Raw genomic sequence first — 10,586 nt, forward strand, 5'->3', positions numbered from 1 at the left:
TGCTGAAGAGTTACAGAAAAACAGGACCTCTCACACTGTTGTTGGGAATTTAAAGTGATAATGCCACTCTGGGAAGTAGATTGGCAATTTAGTTAAAAAACTAAATGTATAGTAATCATATAACTCAAAAGTCATACTCCTGGACATTCATCTCAGAGATTTAAAAACTCATACTTGCACCAAAAACTATATAAGAATGTTCAGAGAAGCTTTATTTGTAATTTCTAAAAACTGAAAACAACCCAATTGTCCTATAGTAAGTGAGTAGATAAACTATAATACATACACACCATGGACAATTTACTATTCAGCAATAAAAAAGGGACAACTAAGATGCATCTCAAAAGTTTTATGCTAAATGGAAAAAGCTAATCTCAAAGGTCACAGAATATATATTCTATTATATAACTTTCTTTATACATGTACACAGTCAATTAGTGATTGTGAAGGATTAAGGATAAGAGGGGGATAGGTATAAATGGGGTAGCATAAGGGAGATGTTTATGGTGATTCAGTTCGGTTCAGTTCACTTGCTCAGTCATATCTGGACTGCAGCACGCCAGGCTTCCCTGTCCACCACCAACTTACAGAGCTTGCTCAAACGCATGTCCGTCAAGTCAGTGATGTCATCCAATCATCTCATCCTCTGTTGTCCCCTTCTCCTCATGCCTTCAATCTATCCCAGCATCAGTCTTTTCCAAGGAGTCAGTTCTTTGCAACAGATGGTCAAAGTACTGGAGTTTCAGCTTCAGTGCCAGTCCTTCCAATGAATATTCAGGACTAATTTCCTTTAGGATCGACTGGTTGGATCTCCTTGTGTGCAAGAGAACCTCAAGAGTCTTCTCCAATACCTCAGTTGAAAGCATCAATTCTTTGGCACTCAGCTTTGTTTATAGTCCAGCTCTCACATCCATACATGACTACTGGAAAGACCATAGCTTTGACTAGACAGACCTTTGTTGGCAAAGTAGTGTCTCTGCTTTTTAATATGCTGTCTAGGTTTGCCATGGCCTTTCTTCCAAGGAGCAAGTGTCCTTTGTTTTCATGGCTGCAGTTACCATCTGCAGTGATTTTGGAACCCCCCCAAAATAAAGTCTGTCACTGTTTCCATTGTTTCCCCATCTATTTGCCATGTACTGATGGGGCCAGATTTTATGATCTTAGTTTTCTGAATGTTGAGCTTTAAGCCAACTTTTTCACTCTCCTCTTTCACTTTCATCAAGAGGCTCTTTAGTTCTTTGCTTTCTGTTGATTAGGCAATTCTATTTCTTGACTAAAGTGATCAGTTCAAGAAATATATACACGTGATAAAGTGGTGTAGAACTCTGCACACATTGTAGTAATGTGAATTTCCTGGTTTTATTATTACCCTTTAGTTAACATAAAATGTAAACCATGGAGAAAACTAAGTTAAGGATACATGGGATCTCTCTATACCAACATTTGGTGCTTCTATAATTATTTTAAAATGGAAAGTTAAAGAATGTACTGTTATAAACATATTAGTATTCAACTGAGACTTATTTCCTAAAATACTTATAATAATGACTGTTTGAAAAGTCACTGGAAACTGATGAGAAAAATTTTACAAAATATTCCATGTAGAGAAAATGGTATTGATTTGTGTATATAAAATGCTTTCTGCTTTCTAGGATCTATTTTATGTAAATGGGATTACAGTTATGTAAATTATTCTTTTTAAAATAAAAATTACTGCCAAATGATAGATTCATACTAAACTAAGTGATGTTAAAATATAAGATCTTAAAAGGAAAATTATATTTATGAAGTTCTGTTTACTGAAATTAATATGATTACTGCTTCACAAGTTTTGTAAAAACATTTTTATTCCCTTGCTCATTTTTTCATTTATAACAATATGTTAGACCAGTGACTCCGAAATAGAAAAATGCTTTTTAAAAAAAATGTGTTTATTTATTTGACTGCATCACAGCTTAGTTGTGGCACATGGGATCTTCACAGCATTGTGCAGGATCATTTCCTGTGGTCTGGAGACTCTAGATCTTCAGAGTGCATGCTCAGTTGTTGCAGAGTGCAGGCTTAGTTGCTGAGTGGCATATGATATCTTAGTCCCCTGAACAGGGATGTAACCCGCATTCCTTGCATTGTAAGGTGGGTTGTTAACCACCTTTTAAATCAGAGTGTGTTTCCGTATTGGCACTCTTCCTATTTTAAGTTTTCAGCAATTCTGTTTTCTCAGTAATTTGACATTTGTTTGTTAGATATGTGATGATCATGACAGTCACTGCATGAAGCACTTTCTTGAAATCACAGTAGTAAAAAAAAATTCAAATCTATCCATGAAAATCTGTTCTCATAAAATTTCCTACCATTGAACTTTTTTATTCTTTCCATCATCCAAGTGTGTGATTTTGGAACATTCATATATATATGTATGTATATATATATATATATATATATATATATATATATATATATAGCTTTGATTTCCCCTGTTGATATATTTCTTTAATGAATTTTTAAAACTAAAAGTATATACACATACAAAATTACTTGAAAGATTGTCGAATAATTTGAGTGGAAAAGGAGGGTAGAGGAAGGGGTGCTAGTTCTCCATCTTTTCTAGTCCCAACTCCATCTTTTGGTAGTAAATATAAAAACAAAAGTTTGCTCTGGCATAGCATCAGGAGTTGTGGTATCCCTTTTTTACTAACGTTGCATCAGCACTGGAAAATGATAATTATGTCTTTGCTTAGTACCATGGCAACCAACAGACCTTTAAGGATACATGTTATTCATTTTAATTACTTGTTCAAAACTTGCTAACATACACAAGAAAATGTGGACTTCACCTTTCCTTGTGCTAACAACCTTGTTCTTTTATACATTTACTGAATAGTTTATGTTTTCAGAAGACAGATGCTGCAGAATGATTGAGAGTTGAATAATGATAATAAAGGATTATTATTTTTAATCTTGCTGGGATTGGAAATCATCACTGAGTGCATAGCTTATTCTATGGCTCTGTTTACATTCCTTGGAGGAAGGACTTCATGTTAGGCAGAGATTTTCAGAGAAATTGAACCAATATTTACTGTAAAGAATTGACTCACATGATTATGGAAATTGAGAAGTCTAGGTCCCAGAGAACTGATAGTATAGTTCCAATCTGAGTTTTAAAGCCTGAGAACAAGGATAGTGTAAGTTCCAGTTTAAGTCCAGACTTGAAGGCAGAAATTTTTCCTGCTAGTGTTCCAACTGGAAGACAGTGAGGCAGAGAGAAAAAAAATTCTTTGTTACTAAGTCTTTTATTCTATTCAGACCTTCAGTGGATTGATTTAGACCTATGCATATTGATGAGGGCAATCTGCCTATTGGTTCAAATGCTAATCTCAGCCAAAAACACTTTCACAGACACATCCAGAATAATGTATAGCCAAATACTTGGGCACCACATGTATCAGTGAGGTGGACACATAAAATTAACTGCTGCAGGGACTTCCCTGGTGATCTACTAGTTAAGGTTTCACACTTCCACTGCAGAGGATGTGGGTTCAACCAGGGAACTAAGATCTTCCATGCTGCAAGGCATGGCCAAAAAATAAGTAAAATAAAATTAACTATGAGATTTATTCTGCAGTGGTCACTGAGTGTATTTTTTTTGCTACAAATGAAATATGAATAGCATTAAAAAAGGATAAGAAAGAATCAAACCCACAGTGACTTCCTTTTATTAAAGGACTCCAGACATCTGTCTTTCTGATATTTTTCCACTGGTTTTATGTGTACCAAAGGCCAAAAAGAACTGTATTTTGTTTTGAAAGTTACTGAGAGAAATCAGTGTTCTGTGTACAATGTAGTATTACTGCTTTTTATCCAATTTCATTTTCCTGACACTACTGAATCAGATATCCATTTCTTCACTTAGCCTCCGCAGAAATACAGATAACCATGGTACCCAGTAACTTCAGACAGTCCATAGATAACTGCAGGACACATTGGGAGGTAATGGAAGCTGTTTCTATGTTGTTAGAGTCACCAGTTGTTAATTTCCTTTCTAACCTATCAGTGAAAAAATAGTATCAGAGAGGAGATAATGGCAGAAGTTATTCTTCTAATAAATAACAATGCGTAGCTGTTTCTCCAAATAATAAGCTGTGTTTACTTAAACATTTGCTTATATAATTTATTCAACATACCTTAACAAAACACTGACATGATTTAAGATACTACAAAGTCCTATAGGAAAACATGAAGAAGAATAAAATATTCTGTTTTAGGATTTAACAGAAATTCAAAAGTCAGTGAGCAACAGGGCATCTTATTCAGAAGAATGAGATGGTGGATATTGAGTGATCCTTAGAAGTCTAGTCAGGCAGCTCCAAAAGTTCTGAAAATGGCAATAAGGCTAATTATTTGAACAAGGAAAATATGTCCAGTCTCTGACTGGGACTGAAGAAAGCAAAGAGAACAATGAAGAAATAGACCAATTACTAGAAGTGGAATTTCAGAAGAGAACTCTAGAAGAACTGAAGCACCTGATGTGAGAAATCAGACATTTGAAGTGAGGTCAGCAGAAATGCATCACCTTGTTGGGGGTCTCATTAATAACAATGGCAACCTGATGCTTACTTAAAAATGCTGTTGGCATGAAGATCCTTAGAGAGCACCCACTTTAATTTATATTTGGTTTTGGAATCTGAATGCTCTTAGCCTTCCAGTAGCTATTTATTCTCAGCTATGGAAAAAGAGGAAAAAATACAAAATCAAGTTTCATCATAGGTCTTAACGAAGCCAGAGTTTCAGCCTCAAGAAGCTGTACTTTATCTGCTTCAGTGGTAGAAAAGAGTGAGCACAGACTTTATAGTTGAATGAGATGGGTTAACCCTTTTTGTTATTAAATGATGAGTGAATCATTTAAATTCCTCATCATTATTGTTCTTATATTTAAATATATATAGGGTTTATCAATTGCACTGAAGGTCTTAATTTCTCAATCTTCCTATTTTGGGGAAGACATTCTGCCCTAATTCTTGACTCGGGAAATAGTCATGTGATTTGATTTGACCAATGGGATATTATTATATGATAAACATGATCTAAGTAGAGTGTCTTAGTCATCTGTTGCTATGTATAAAATCATTCCCAAACATAGTGACTTGAAGCAAAATTCATTTTATTTCCGGTGTCAACAGTATGGGCTTGGCCCAGCTCATTGGTTTTTTGCTGTCTTTTCTGGGATATCTTGTTTGGATCTATTCATTTGGGGGCTTGATAAAGGGGTTGGCTTGCCTATGATTTCTCACTTGCTATGATTGGTTTCTGCTTCATGTGGTACTGTCATCCTCCAGCATGTATAGCAGAGAAGGCAATGGCACCCCACTCCAGCACTCTTACCTGGAAAATCCCATAGCTGGAGAAGCCTGGTAGGCTGCAGTCCACGGGGTCGCTAGGCGTTGGACAAGACTGAGCGACTTCCCTTTCACTTTTCACTTTCACGCATTGGAGAAGGAAATGGCAGCCCACTCCAGTGTTCTTGCCTGGAGAATCCCAAGGACGGGAGAGCCTGGTAGGCTACCGTCTATGGGATCGCACAGATTCGGACATGACTGAAGCGACTTAGCAGCAGCAGCAGCAGCAGCAGCAGCATGTATAGTTTTTTCACATTGTAACATGACTTTCCAAGAACTTGAAAGCAGAAGATACAAAGTCTCTTGAAGTGCAGGCTCAGAAGTTGAACAATGTCAACACTTTTGCCAGTCAGAGAAAGTCACAAGACTAGATTCAAGAGTTGAGTAAATAGACACATTGCAAAAAATCCTGTATAAAGGGAGAGGTGGAATCATTATGGCCTTTTGTTGTAAACAATTAGACATACAAAGGCATGAAAAGCATTTTGAGACTTGATGCCTCCATCAAGCCCTCCAGCTATCATTCTGGAGATTGAGATCTATGGAACGGAGCTGCACCATTCATCATCCCCCCTCTGCCAGGCTAGACTTCAATCAGCTGATCCCCATATATGAGTTAACTCAGTCAAGAACAACTGGCACACACTTGAATGCAGATGCATGAGCAAACCTATTTAAGCTCTCAGAATTACCAAGTTAACCCAAAGACCCATGAGCAATAATAAATAGTTGCTATCTTAAACCACTGAGTTTTCTTCATTTTGTTACACAGTATTATAGTGCCCATAGATAACATAAAGAAGCTATGTGTGTGTGTTCTCAGTTGCTCAATGGTGTCCAACTCTTTGGGACCACATGGACTGTAGCTCACAAGACTCCTCTGTTCATGGAATTTTCCAGGAAAGAATACTGGAGTGGGCTGCCATTTCCTACTGCAGGGGATCTTCCTAATCTAGGACTCAAATCTATGTTTCCTACATTGGCAGGCAGATTCATTGTTACCACTGCACCATCTGGGAAACCCCTAAACAAGAAAGAATAAAACTAGATTCAGAGGAGTTTTTGTATATGTATAGTGACTTGCCTGGTGGCACAGACACTGACCTGGGTTTGATCCCTGGATGGTGAAGATCCTTTGGAGAAGGAAATGGCAACCCACTCCAGTACTCTTGCCTGGAAAATCCCATAGATGGAGGAGCCTGGTAGGCTACAGTCCATGGGGTCGCAAAGAGTCGGACACGACTGAGCGACTTCACACACACACACAGGAGTGTGTGTGCATACTTGTTTATGTGTGCAATAGATAAAGATCTTATCTGTTTCAATAAGCAATCAGTAGAATGACTGGCATACAACTACAATACAGTTGACCCTTGAATAAAATGTCTTTGAACCACGAGGATCACTTACATATTGATTATTTGCAATGATTATATTGGAAAGTTTTTGGAGATTCAGTTCAGTTCAGTTCAGTTCAGTTCAGTCACTCACTTGTGTCCGACTCTTTGCAACCCCATGAATCGCAGCACGTCAGGCCTCCCTGTCCATCACCAACTCCCAGAGTTCACTCAAACTCATGTCCATCAAGTTGGTGATGCCATCCAGCCATCTCATCCTCTGTCATCCCCTTTTCCTCCTGCCCGCAATACCTCCCAGCATCAGAATCTTTTCCAATGAGTCGACTCTTCTCATGAGGTGGCCAAAGTACTGGAGTTTCAGCTTTAGCATCATTCCTTCCAAAGAAATCCCAGGGCTGATCTTTAGAATGGACTGGTTGGAACTCCTCTGAGTCCAAGGGACTCTCAAGAGTCTTCTCTAACACCACGGTTCAAAAGCATCAATTCTTCTGCATTCAGCTTTCTTCACAATCCAACTCTCACTTCCATACATGACCACTGGAAAAACCATAGCCTCGACTAGACGGACCTTTGTTGGCAAAGTAATATCTTTGCTTTTCAAAATGCTATCTAGGTTAGTCATAACTTTTCTTCCAAGGAGTAAGTGTCTTTTAATTTCATGGCTGCAGTCACCATCTGCAGTGATTTTGGAGCCCAGAAAAAGAAAGTCTGACACTGTTTCCACTGTTTCCCCATCTATTTCCCATGAAGTGATGAGACCAGATGCCATGATCTTAGTTTTCTGAATGTTGAGCTTTAAGCCAACTTTTCGACTCTCCTCTTTCACTTTCATCAAGAGGCTTTTGAGTTCCTCTTCACTTTCTGCCATAAGGGTGGTGTCATCTGCATATCTGAGGTTATTGATATTTCTTCTGGCAATCTTGATTCCAGCTTGTGCTTCTTCCAGTCCAGCGTTTCTCATGATGTAGTCTGCCTATAAGTAAAATAAGCAGGGTGACAGTATACAGTCTTGACATACTCCATTTCCTATTTGGAACCAGCCTGTTGTTCCATATCTTGTTCTAACTGTTTCTTCCTGGCCTGCATACAGATTTCTCAAGAGGCACATTAGATGGTCTGGTATCCCCATCTCTTTCAGAATATTCCACAGTTTATTTTGATCCACACAGTCAAAGGCTTTTGCATAGTCAATAAAGCAGAAATAGATGTTTTTCTGGAACTCTCTTGCTTTTTCGATGATCCAGTGGATGTTGGAAATTTGATCTCTGGTTCCCCTGAGATTAGGGACAATTTAAAAAACTTGTGGATGAAACATGTAGCCTAGAAATACCAAAAATAGTTATGATAAAGTTAGATATGTCATGAATGCATAAATTATGTCTAGAATCTAGTTTATCTTTACATAGGCATAAGGTAAATGATGCTGGGAAAGATTGAGGGCGGAAGGAGACGGAGACAACAGAGGATGAGATGGTTGGATGGCATCACTGACTCAATGAACACGAGTTTGGGTAAACTCTGGGAGTTGGTGATGGACAGGGAGGCCTGACTGCTGTGGTTCATGGGGTCACAAAGAGTTGGACACGACTAAGCTAGTGAAGTCACTGAACTATTTATTACAAAATTAATAATGCATTGGTTTTTTACTGTTTTATTGTCATGGGTAAGTGGTTATTAAAGTATGTAGCAATACTTCCAATATAGTATTATTAATATGAGTGCGATACTATATGCCGTAACAATTTTATAACAATTTGTTCATTAGTGTATAGGTTAGGCTACCACAACGCCTTTGTATTGATTTCATTAGGCTACCATAGAGCGATCATATTGCTGCTTGTTTGTTGTCAATATATAAATCATGATCAGTTCAGTTCAGTTTAGTTCAGTTGCTCAGTCATGTCTGACTCTTTGTGATCCCATGTACTGCAGCATGCCAGGCTTTCCTGTCTATCACCAACTCCTGGAGTTTACTCAAAATCATGTCCACTGAGTTGGTGATGCTATCCAACCTTTTCATCTTCTGTTGTCCCCTTCTCCTCCTGCCCTCAATCTTTCCCAGCGTCAGGGTCTTTTCAAATGAGTCAGCTATTCACATCAGGTGACCAAAGTATTGGAGTTTCAGTTTCAACATCAGTCCTTCCAAAGAACACCCAAGGCTGATCTCCTTTAGGACGGACAGGTTGGATCTCCTTGCAGTCCAAGGAACTCTCAATAGTCTTCTCCAACACCACAGTTCAAAAAATAAAGTAAAAAAAAAAAAAAAAAAAGCATCAGTTCTTTGGTGCTCAGCTTTCAAGTCCAACACTCACATCCATACATGACTACTGGGAAAAACATAACTTTGACTAGATGGACCTTTGTTGGCAAAGTAATGTCTTTTCTTTTTAATATGCTGTCTAGGTTGGTCATAACTTCCCTTCCAAGGAGTAAGTGCCTTTAAATTTCATTGTACCTGTAAATAAATATACATTTCTTTTTCACATTATCCTTTCTTTTTTGATGACTAGTGTTAGTAATACATATAGTATCTATAGTGTTTTTTATCATATAAGACAGTATTCATAAAGGTACTGACAGACAGTCAATCCCTTAAACAGAGGATATAAACTTATAAAATTGGTAAGTGCAGTACACTTTTATAAATGAATATTCTTTACCTTATGATTTTCATAATGATATTTTCTTTTCTCTAGCTTATTTTAAAGTAATGGTATACTACATAATGCATATGAAATATCTTTTTTCCATTTAATTTCTTTTTTATTGGAATACAATTGCTTTGCAATGTTGTGTTGTTAAAACTTTCTGCTGTACAACATCATGAATCAGCCATATATATATACATATATCCCTTTCCTCTTAAGCCTCCCTTCCATCCTCCCATTCCACCTCTCAAGGTCATCACAGAGTAGGAAGGTGAGCTCCCTGTGCTATACAGCAACTTCCTCTAACTTGCAAGCTATTTTACATATGATAATGTATCGACTGTTTATTTTATTGGTGAGGCTTCTGGTGAACACTATGCTCTTAGTAGTTAAGATTTCAGGGGGTCAAAATTTATATTTCAATTTTTTTTACAGCATGAGGGTGTTAGTGCCCCTAATCCTCACTTTGTTCAAGGGTCAATTGTATTCACTGAATGGATATATTCAGATGCTAATGAATATTAGCAAAGAGGTCTCAAAATTTTGTTAAAGAGTCTATGGTGGTAGAATGTCATGTAAACACTGACTCTGGATAACTGTAGAGACATTTAAATTGCTTGAGTTCTCTTTTGAGAAATGCATTGAGTTTAGACTGATTACTTTTATTTCACAACATGAGTCAGTGATTTTCTCCGGAGAAGAAAGAGAACCCTTGGAGAAGTTGTCCCGACCTACAGCAAATTCACTCAATGTCATCAAAGCTGTACTTTAAATGACCAGGGGGAAAAATGGATCAAAGATTGATTGGTTTATTGTAATCACTCTTCTGACTAATGCATTAATCTCTGTTTTGTTACTATTGCATTTTAGAAAAAGGTATTTTTCCTCTGGAAACGTTATGTCACGGCAGGTAGAATTTTACAGTTTAAGTAGAATATATCAAACACTCTTTTGTGAGAGACTATTCCCATATGGCACATAAAAAGATAGGATTTACTTTTGGTGGGTTGAATTCTAGATGGTTCTATTTGTTCAAGTTTGTTTGGAAGGCAGTCTCCTTAACTCTAAGTGGGCACAATCTTATTATGTTTTAAGGAGTTGTAGGTTTAGGGTTTAGGGTATTGTTTTTCAAATTTTTTATGCTTCCCACCTTAATTTGAAAAAGAAAAAAAAAAGGAAGAAAAGAA

The sequence above is a fragment of the Capricornis sumatraensis genome, chromosome 7, assembly GCF_032405125.1.
Source record: "Capricornis sumatraensis isolate serow.1 chromosome 7, serow.2, whole genome shotgun sequence".
Classification (NCBI taxonomy): domain Eukaryota; kingdom Metazoa; phylum Chordata; class Mammalia; order Artiodactyla; family Bovidae; genus Capricornis; species Capricornis sumatraensis.